Consider the following 10,944-nt stretch of genomic DNA (forward strand, 5'->3'; position numbering starts at 1 on the left):
TCAGTCCATTAATCAATCAGTCAGCCCATGCATGCATGAGTGAATGGTTAAGGACAGCAATGGCAGAACCATTTCCTCTACAGGAAGAACATAAAGAAATGCATCTGAAGTAGACATGTGCTTTGGCTTTTGGGAAATTTGAACAAACAATGTAAATGGGCTTGAGGTGCCCAAAGGTCTATGAACTTCCTATTCTAGCCAGGCCAGTTTAGGAAGGACATTGTGTGGAAAATTCTGCTGAGGCAGTTAGGGTTTTGTCAGGCCCCTGAATAAAATCAACTCTGCTCCATCATGGTGACAAGGAAGTGAGAAGGTCTTGAAGCCATGGTTTCCTTTCTTCCAAGAGAGCAGTTTCCCTTGGCCTGTCCCCACTCTCCATTCAGGGATCTTGCCTACATAGATTCACAACTCTATTAATTCCATATAGAACGTCAGAGGCCAGGTTGTTGAAAGCACATCGCTGAAGGCTCTGGGATGACGCAGGGAAATAAACTAAGAGGAAAGGGAGAGCAGATAGATAATTTGTCCCATGTCTGTTATGTGCATCTCGGCTTGAAGCATCATTATGGTGTCTCCTGCCTATTTTTTGGCAATTGGCAAAGCAGAGACCAGTATTTCCCCACAAGCTGGAAGGATCCTCAGATACATCTAGGCTACTTGAAGTTGAGGTTTGAGGGAGCTGGGCTTAAGGGGAGGAAGGACTTCTCTCTCTTGACTTTGTATTAGCTGGGAATGCAAACAGTAGAAAACCTGACTCCAGTGGCTTGGATCATGCAAATAACAGAAGTCTGTTGGGTCAGTAAGCCTAGGAAATGGTTACGACTCTCTTGGGCTTTCCCTCATGGCCACAAGCTGGTCACTTTCTGCATTCTCAGAAGGGGAGAAGGAAAGGGGACACCAGAAAAGGCTTTGCTAATTCCAACTGTCCCTTTTTATTGAACTACAAAGTTTCCAAAATTCTCCCAGCAGACTTTCATTTATGTGTCTGAACCCCATAGCTGCAAGGGAGGCTGACAATGTGTGTATCTTGACTTCCTAGCCTCTCTGGTGGGAAGTAGCCAAGAAGGAAGTGGGAATAATCTTGGGTCTCTAGTCAATAGTGTCAGCCCACTTTCTACAGCCTTCCTTCCAGGTTCCCATTTCCTACTTGGGGACCTGCATCTCACCTGATAATTTACATCTGGAACGTCCACATATATGAGAAGACACCTCCCCCACACTTTCTATCACTGGCAGTGGCAGGACAATAAGACAGAGCTCCATTCATATAAAAGATGCCCAAAAACAATAGCTGCTTTCTGCTAAGAATTTGTGTGCTAGGCCCTTTCCATTTGTTAATTTTTAAAATCCCCGGACAAGGACACCCTGTAGTGGTTACTGTTAAATCATGCCCATCGTACAGGTGAAAAAAAACAGGGCTCAGAGTTGTTGAGAAACTTGTCAGGCTGAAAACAGGCACCATTGGGATTTGAACTTTAGCAGTGCCATGCTCTTCGCTGCTACGGGCCTGTGCTCAGCGGGTTCATTCCGGGCTGCCCTCCCTTCTAGAGGAAGTGGCCAGTGACCGCTCTCCCTCTTCATCACAGATGTGCCTGGAGTCCCTACTCCCCCGCCTCCCACCCCCGGCCATATTTTCAGGGTCTGTTGATGCTATTCTTCTAGGCCGGCAGTAAAATGACATTTATGAGGATTTTTTCCCTTTGAAGTAAGAATGTTTGCGCACTTCACTTTAAAGCAAGGGAAAAAACAAGAGCTCAAGCAGATAAATAACCGCAGCCTTGGAGAAAGGGCATGACGTGCGCGGATGCAGTCTCCACTGTGTCATATCCAGTCATCTAATACGGAAAGATCCTTGTCTCCTTCCAAGTGACTGTCTTTATTAATCCCTTTCCTCCATTTCTGATCCTTTTACTTACAAAGAAACTGGCTAGTTGTTCTCTCTCTCTCTCTCTCTCTCTCTCTCCTTTCTCTTCCCCATATCTTCTTTGGTGTTGGAGGACATGCTTCCCAGCCAGTTCTTAGGTTGCTAGCTATTTGACCTCAAGGGAGTGACAACTTCTCTGAATCTCAGTTTCCTCCTCTGTAAATTGGGTACAATAATATCTACCTACAGTATTGATGAAGGTGGGGAATAAGTCACTGAGGCATGCTGAATTTATTTATTTTAATTTTAGAAATATTTATTTTAGAAACACACAGAACTTAAATGAATATTTTAATCCAGGAGCCTAAAGGAGAAATAGGGAGCTACAAGTTTCAGGGGCACATTTGCATGAATACCCTTGCCATGACTCTAAGACCCAGAACACCCAGAGTAGAGAACATCACAGTTTGATGTAAAAATATTTAAATTACCATTTTTTACAAATACAATAAATATAAATAGATAAATAATACCACTCTTGGAACAACCATAAAGATTAAAGAAAGCATTGTACACAAGCAAAACTTTTTTTCTTTTTCTTTTTTTTTACTTTTAAGTCAAATTCTATACTGGAAAAAGACAGAAAAGTCTGTACTACAGTTTTTCAGAAGCTGTTTTAGTACTTTTAAAATTCAGCATGGCTGCAAAGAAATGCTGAATTTAATGAAAAAAAAGAATGTGCTGTGTCCACCCCTTCTAGGTTAAGCTAAGAATCTTACTGGTCTTCCCTTCTACTGTGATATGTTCACTTATATGTTATAGATATCCTGTCCTATCCTATCCTTTCACCCATCTATCCATCCATGCATCCACCCATCCATGCATTCATGTATCCATCCATCCATCCATCCATCCATCCATCCATCCATCCATCTGCCCATCTATCCATGCATCCATCCATGCATGCATTCATACATCTGTCCATGCGTCCATGCATCCGTCTATCATCCACCCATTCTCTATCCCCCACGTATTTATACACCCACCCACCTATCTATGCATCTGTGTATATAATTAACTGATATGTAATCAAAATATACCACTTATCCCTTCCACTGCTATCACCTGGGCAAGTCACCGCACTTCCCCCCCAGATTAGTCCAATGCCTCCTAAATAACCTTTCTGTCCCCACCTGTTCCCCTCCAATTCAGTTCTCAACATAGAGGCAAGATTTATTCTATTAAAACATAGAATTATGGCATTTTTCTGCCCCAGTGTTTCCCATACCACCCACAGTAAAAGCCAAGTTTCTGTTATGACCCAGCACCTTGTAACTCAGACCTCATCTCCTCCTTCTCTCTCTCTCTGCTGCAGCCACACTGACCACTTTATTGCTCCTCAAACCCTCCAGGGCACAGTCATGCCCAAGGACTTTGCCCTTGCTCTTCCTTTGTCTGGAATGATCTCCTGTCAGATGTCCACAGTGAGTCCTCACCCCCTTCAGGTCTTTGCTCAAAGGTCCCTTCTCAGGGAGACCTTCTCTGACGGTCCTATCTAATATTGGGATTTTACTTATGCACCCACATTTCAGATGTCCCTTCCCTATCCTTTTTCATTCCTCTTTAGCACTGATTACGATTCAACAGACGACATATTTTTTATTATCTCTTTCCTCCACTAGAATATAAACTCCATGAGGGCAGGAGTTACTGCTTAGAGTTACTGGATAAATGAATGGAGGGTGAATAGATGGGGGATGGATAGATGAATAGTGGATGATTGACAAATGAATGGTTGGAGAATAGATGGAGGGTGGATGGATGGATAGTGGATGATTGACAAATGAATGGTTGGAGAATAGATGGAGGGTGGATGGATGGATAGTGGATGATTGACAAATGAATGGATGGAGAATAAATGTAAAAATATTTAAATTATCATTTTTTACATATACAATAAATATAAATGGAGGGTGGATAGATGAATAGATGGATGATGGATAGTTAGATAAACATATTCAGAGGCATACAAATGATACTTTTATCTGTGTGGTTTTTTTCCCCACATTCTTTTGCTTATATTTCCAGTACCTAGAAAGTGCTTGGCACATAACAGGTTCTCAGAAAATATCAAATGAATGTGCGTGCATGTGTGCATGTGTAACAGCCACTATCACGCGATGCTGGAGGAAAGACCGTTCCCAAGGGCAGTTTTATATTGTGTATCAAATGTCTTTACAATATGAGTCCACTTGGGGACCCCCATACTAGTTTTTCAAATATATCCTAAGAAAATATTCAGGGATGTGTCTAACTATTTAGTTCTAAAGATGTTCATCCACACATTCTTTACAATGGTAAAACAAAACAGAAAAGCTGAAAGACAGCCGATAGCCCAACAACCCGGGACCGATTGACTAAATTAAAGGGCTCCCTGGGTAGCATTAGTGATGCTGCAGGAATCTGACTGGCGTAGAAGATCCTCACCAGAGTACGAAGCACACGCATGCCCACAAATGCACCTAGAAGACAGACCAGTGAGCAGAATGTTAGCAATCTGCCTTGAGGAACATGTGTAATTGTTACTATTTGTGTTGGTTTTGTCATTTTAAACATAAGGTTTTCAAAAAGAAAGTTGAAATAATAGGACCATTTTTTTAAAGTGACCTCAGGTGAATGGGGATCAAACTAGATCTACAAAGCTTCTTAGAAAGAGATGGTAATAGACATCGAAGGCTGAAGCGTTTGCCTGTTGCTCCTTGTCCCATCCTACCTACTCAGCCACTGTCCTTCCTCCTGCTTGATCGTGTATGGGTCTCCAGAGGTTCAAATGAAGAAGATAGTGAAGGCAATTTATGTAGTTCACTCACTCAGACAAATCAGCTCTGGGTGTGGGTGGGGGACACATTATCGGGGCTTGTTTGACCATCAGTGACTCTGGTTGGGGTTTTCCATGGATACCATTCACCCCAGGACCCGTCCTGTCTTTGCTAGGCTGGCGCAGGCTTCCAGGAGACCCTGGGCAGTGAATGGTGCATAAAGCCAAACATCGATGTCTACCCTTCCCAGTATTCTGAGTCCTCAATGAAACTTCCCTTTTTAACTCCCTTGAGTGGCGAAGGGGAGGGTATAGTGCAGGGATCAGCAAATGTCTTCCGTTAGAGGGCCAGGTAGTAAATATTTTCTACTTTGCAGGTCATAGGTCAGCTGTATTAGTGCGGCAAAAGCAGCCACAGACAACAGGTAGATGACAGGCATGACTGAATTCCAGTCAAACTATACCCACACTGAACTTGGAATTTCATATGATTTTCATATCACAAGCTCTTCTTCTGTATTTTCCCCCCCAACCATTTAAAATGTAAAACCAGCCCTGACAGGTGTTGTTCAGTGGTTAGAGTGTTGGCCTGAGTACAAAGGGGTCATGGGTTTAATTCCTGATTCCTGGACAAGGGCCAGCCCGTACCTGGGTTGCAGGTTTGATCCCCAGCCCCAGTCATGTTGCATTTGGGAGACAACCAGTCAATGTGTCTCTCTCACATCGATGTTTCTCTCCCCCGCCACTCCCTCCCTCCCTTTCACTCTTTCTAAAAATTAATGGAAAAAATATCCTCAGGTGAGGATTAAAAAATAATAATTTAAAAATGTAAAAGCATTCTTAGCTTGTGAGCCCTACGAAAGTGGTGAGACAGACTGGGTCCATGGGCGCAGTTTGCTGACCTCTGATGCAAGGAATAGAACAAAGATTTCTACTATTGCAATTCTTCTTCTTTTAATGATGTGGAAATATTGATTTTTTTTTCTTTTACTTAAATAACTACGTGCTTTTGATAACACAGAGTACCAGATGCCACGAAAATGTAGATTTTTCTGATGCACAATATGTAATTTTAAAACTGCCTAAGATGTCGTGTCAGATCAATTGATAACGGCAATGTATAAAACATATGAAACTAATTCCAGGAAATACCGTATATTTATGTCCTTGGGTCTGAATTTCTGAGCTCTCTGTGTTTAGGGATGGAATTTGGTTTATTCAAGAAGTAGCAGGTTATATATCTTGATGGCCATATTAGCTCAATATTTCCTTTCCCTGCTGGAGCAGGTAAGCCTCACACACTGTTTTAGTTTCCAGAAATTACATTTGCTTATCGCTATGAAATGGAATTTCATTTGAAGCCAGTTATTAATGTCTAAAATGCACTTCCAGGAAATAATTTTGAACATTTTATTTATTAAAAAGAAGTCGATGTTTGTTCAAAGGCACTGATGTAATTTACAGAGTTCAGTATCAGATATTTTACGAGGTAATAGAAAGAGGCCATTTTCTGAGACCTGCGTTGCCTAATTGTACTGCGTTACATTCAATGTCAGAATGAGACGCTCTGTTGTATTTGGCTTTTATGCCCCTACCCTGTAAGTCTATGAAAGAAGCAAGCAAACAAACAAACAACAAACCTTCACTTTCCCCAACCAGGAATCCTTCAAATTTATGGATTTGTTATTATGAAACATCCCCAAAGGTAAACAAACAAACACTTGTTTACCTGTTTCATAATAACAAATCCTGTTTCATAATAACTTTTAATGCCTCCTCTTTATGACAAAAAGAAGAAATTGGGGAATTTGGGAACCTTTAAAAAATCTTTCATGTCTACCACTATAACAGACAATGTCAGTACTCTACCAACATCCCCTCAAAACCCACTCTTCTATATTCCTATGGCACCAACTCGAAGCACCTTCCACTCTCCACCCGAGGGCTTTCCTTTGACCTCAGGGAGGAGCGTGCTAGAAATATTGGGATCTAATGCCCAGGAGCTCTACCAATGATAGTGGGTGTTGGAGAAGAAACACCCAGCTTCTTCACCCCTCCACAGGCTTAGCTCTGAAGCATATTCTGTATGCACTCTCCAGAGCTCCCCTTCGGATTGAGTTCCCCATCGGCCCCCATTCTGATCTGCTCCACATGCAGTGTATCAGTTATCCATTGCTGCATAACAAATGACCCCAAAACTCAGTGGCTTAATGCAATCAATGTCTAGCATTTCACTGTTGTTGTGGGCAGTATTTTAGACATGGCGTAGTGGATCTGGCTCAGGTTCTCTGAAGAGGGTGCCATCAAGATGTTGTTCAGGGCTATAGTCATCTGAGGGTGTGGCTGGAGCTGGAAGCTCCAGGCTGACCCCCAGGGCTGGGGCAGAAAGCCTCAGTTGCTCACCACATGGGCTTCTCCAGAGGATAGCTTGGTGTCTCCTGCCATGTTTGCTGGATTCCACTGGGTGAATGATCCTAGAGGAACAGAGACCAGTATGGAAGCTTTGGTGTCTTTTATGAACTATTCTTAGAAGTTACACAGGATCCCACGGACACTCTCGCTTTCTTCTCTGTGTTAGAAGTGACTCACTAAATTCTGCCCATGCTCAAGGGCAGGAGAGCCGGCCGTCATTGCATGCCCCTGAAATTGGTACCGTTCCCTTTGCCGTCCCTTCTCTGCTGGTGCTTCCCAGGGTCACCTTCTAGAAACACCATCCTTAGTTCGGGGTCTGCTTTGAGGAAACCTAACCCAAGACAGCTACCAGCACCCCTTCCAACAGCAACAGCAGAAACTACCATTTCTTGAGTCCTTACTATGTGCCCAGCACTGAATGATACTTTTTAAAAAGCCCTTATCACTTTTTTTAATTTTTGATATCTTTAAAATGTTTTATTGTTTTTTTTTTTTTTTTTTTTTTTTTTTTTTAGAGAAAGAGGAAGGGAGAGGGAGAAAGAAATAGAAACATCAGTGAAAGAGAAACATCGACCAGCTGCCTCCTGCCTCCTGCACACACCCTACGGGGGATCAAGACTGCAACCCCGGCATATGCACTGACTGGGAATCGAACCACTTCTTGGTGCATGGGTCGACACTCAACCACTGAGCCACACCAGCCAGGCAAAAAAAGCCCTTTATTTTTCACTATAATAAGGTATTTTTGTATATTTTATACATGATTAAACTCATCCTGATTAAATAACGTTGTTACTCAAGGTCATTCAGCTGACAGGTGTCAAGATTGGCCTTTATTCAAGTATTCAACCAACTGTCGCTCACTGCTCTGGGAACTGCCACTAAAATAGTGAATCCTGCAGATAAAATCCTTTATACAAATGTTGTTCCCGCCCCCAGGCACTTATCCTCTGGGACAATAAGGTTATCACACAAATAAACACAACATTATCAGTTGTAATAAGGGTTATTATGAGAGAGAAGAATCAAGTCTGTGAGAGGAGCGGACCAGCAGACCTACTTCAGCGAGCAGGTCCAGGGGCCGATGCCTGAAGGGTGGCAAAGATCCAGCTGTTGAAGAGGAGCAGGAAAAGCATTCCAGAAAGAGGGAACCACACCTTCGCTGAGCACCAGTCTCTGCAGCCTCCCGTCTGGTCCCCTTGAGGCCTGCCAGGTCACAGGGTCCCTAGGAGAACGGATGCTGGGGGCAGTCTCTGAGGCTCACCTGAGATGGTCCTTCCCACACCTCATCACCCAGCCTGTCACTGGGGGCAGGATGACCTACCCCCCAACCCAGGGGGACACCTTGGATGCAGAAGACAGTCGGGGGTGGGGACATGAGCCACTCTGAGTGCAGAAGCTGCTCCCATGGGGACAGGATGGAACAGCAGCTTCAAAGCCCGATCGTGCACCCCATGTTCTAGACACCATCACAAATGGGCGTCTGGGAATCCTTGTAACTGCTCCCCATGAAGCTCTTATGTCTCTCTTTTCAAGGGAAAAAAGTGGCAGCTCAGAGAGCTTACTCCACTCAACCAAGGTCACACAGGAGACAAGTTAACTGAATCTGGAGCATTTGCCATTTCTGCGCTGTGGCCCGATGTTCTCCCTAGAACGTGACAACAGCTGTCCACAGAAACTAGCCATCTGTCTCCCCTCCCAGCCTGGGACATTCTTGTCCTCTCTATCAGTCAGGGTAGGCTAGTTGCTAAAGCAACAGCAACTCCAAAATGTCTGTGTCTTAACCCAAAACAAATCTGTTTCTTGCTGATTTCCGGGCAAGGTGACAGCAAGGAATGGCTCCACGCAGTCATTCAGGCCCAGGGGCCTTCCACCTTGGCCTCTGCCTCCTTTTATGCCTGAGCATCCTCTCCATGCAGAAGGGAAATAGGACCCCGGGGAAGTGTGTGAGGACCCTCTGAGAGAGGTATTCATAAGGACAGCCAGGCTCAGAGGCAGCAAACCACACAGCTTAGCTTCCAGATTCAGTCACATCCACACACACACACACACACACACACACACAAACACACCCTCCACAAGCTTAAGAGAGTCTGGGAAATGCAATCTGGTTGGGTGCTGGGAGGCGGAGCAAGGGGATTGGAGGAACAGCCAGCCAGTCTCTGCTGCATCTTCTAACCACTCCCTGAAGAAATGGCCATAAGTAAAAATCACCTTTATTGTTGCACTTTTCCGTTCTGCCTTATTTTCATCTTAAAACATTTGGAGACAATAATAGGAGCAAATGCGCATGGCCCGGGTCCTGGTCCCTCTGGGAACCCACTTAAACCTCGCAGCAGCCCTATTAGAGATGAGGAAACGGAGGCACAGAGAGGTTCGGTCACTTGCTCAAGTCACACAGCTCATCAGAGGTGGTGCTGGGGTTGAACCCAGGCTGCCCAGCTCCAGAGACCACGGTGCCTCTGAGAGGAAGATGCCGTGCCATCACCATTTTGCAGGCAGGGACCCGGAGCCCAGAGGATTTGAGTTTCTTGCTCATGATCTCACAGCCAGAGATGGATTTGAACCCAGAGCCTGTGTCCTTTCCAAGCCAAGCCTGGGGGTGACACTCAGGACAGGACTGACCTTGTTTTGATCCTCCTTTAGATGAGCGAATGGAACCGTGCTGTCCAGTGTGATAAAAATCTCGGAAGCCACTGGAGCTAGAGGGGGCTCTTCCCAGAGCCCCCCCTTCCCTTCCCTAATGAGCCAGGAGACGCCGGCAGGACGGCGGCCGCCGACGCAGCAGCCAGTGGACAATTAGCAGAGAGGGCTGTCCTGCACGGGCTGGGCCCTGCATCAGGGCCCTAAGTGTCTGCTTATTAAATCACAGCTCCGCCTGGAGCCAGCTCAGCCCCCTCCTCCCCACCCCTGGGACGCCAAACACAGCCTTTGCAAGGCAGCCCCCTGGGATGCCGCTCAGCTCAGCCCACAGCATCCGGGGTAAACACAAGCAGAGAAAGGCAGGAAGACATTCCGGCCCAGCACAAAGGCCCCGGCGTCATCGGCAGGACGGGTGGGCACATTCCTCTCCTGGACAACAAAGGGATCTGGAGCACCTCCCGTGCTGGTGCTGGTCGAGCCTGACACCCCTCTGAGCCTCAGGTCCTCCCCTGTGCAATGGGGACGGTTCCAGTGTCTGACCCACCAGCGTTCAATGAAACGATGCACAGAAAGGGCTTAGCGCCTTGCCTGGCAGAGGGAGTAAGGGCCTGCCAATGTTAGCAGCTGCTCTGATTAAAAGGCATATCCTGTCCTGGCTGGTGTGACTCAGTGGTTAGAGCATGGCCTATGCACTGAAGGGTTGTGGGTTCGATTCCCAGTCAAGAGCATGTACCTGGGTTGCAGGTTTGCTCTCCACCCCCTGTGGTGGTGCATTCAGGAGGAAACCAATAGATATGTCTCTCTCACAGTGATGTTTCTCTCCCCCTTCCTTCCTTCCTCTCTCTCTCTCTCTCTCTCTCTCTCTCTCTCTCTCTCTCTCTCTCTGAAAAGCAAGGGGGGAAAAAACCCTCGGATGAGCGTTAACCAAAAAAATCAAAATGCAGATTCCTGGTCCAGGTCCTACACCCACTGAATTGGGGACTAGGGCCAAGTAACCTGCATTTACAGATTCCACAGCTGGACTGGATACACAGGACAAGGTGGAAAACTAATGCTGTGAGCAGAAGTCAGCACACCTTCACTCTCCAGGCCCAGAGAACAGCTCTGCCTTGTTGGACACAGGGTCCCAGCTTCTCTCTCCGCTGTTGCAATGAGAATGCAGCCCTAGACAATCTGCCACTGAATGGACTAGGCTGTATTCCAATAC

At 45.6% G+C, this 10,944-nt stretch overlaps 1 long non-coding RNA gene across 1 annotated transcript; it reads right to left on the reverse strand.

The window, feature by feature from the left end:
* Positions 1-2,229: 2,229 nt before the first annotated feature.
* Positions 2,230-9,844, reverse strand: LOC307093898. Its single transcript, XR_013813010.1, has 3 exons — positions 8,155-9,844; positions 7,086-7,156; positions 2,230-4,386 (listed from the first exon to the last, which is right to left on the reverse strand). It is a non-coding gene; the product is annotated as an uncharacterized lncRNA (long non-coding RNA).
* Positions 9,845-10,944: the final 1,100 nt, after the last annotated feature.

Source organism: Cnephaeus nilssonii (assembly GCF_951640355.1).
Source record: "Cnephaeus nilssonii genome assembly, chromosome: 22".
NCBI lineage: Eukaryota > Metazoa > Chordata > Mammalia > Chiroptera > Vespertilionidae > Cnephaeus > Cnephaeus nilssonii.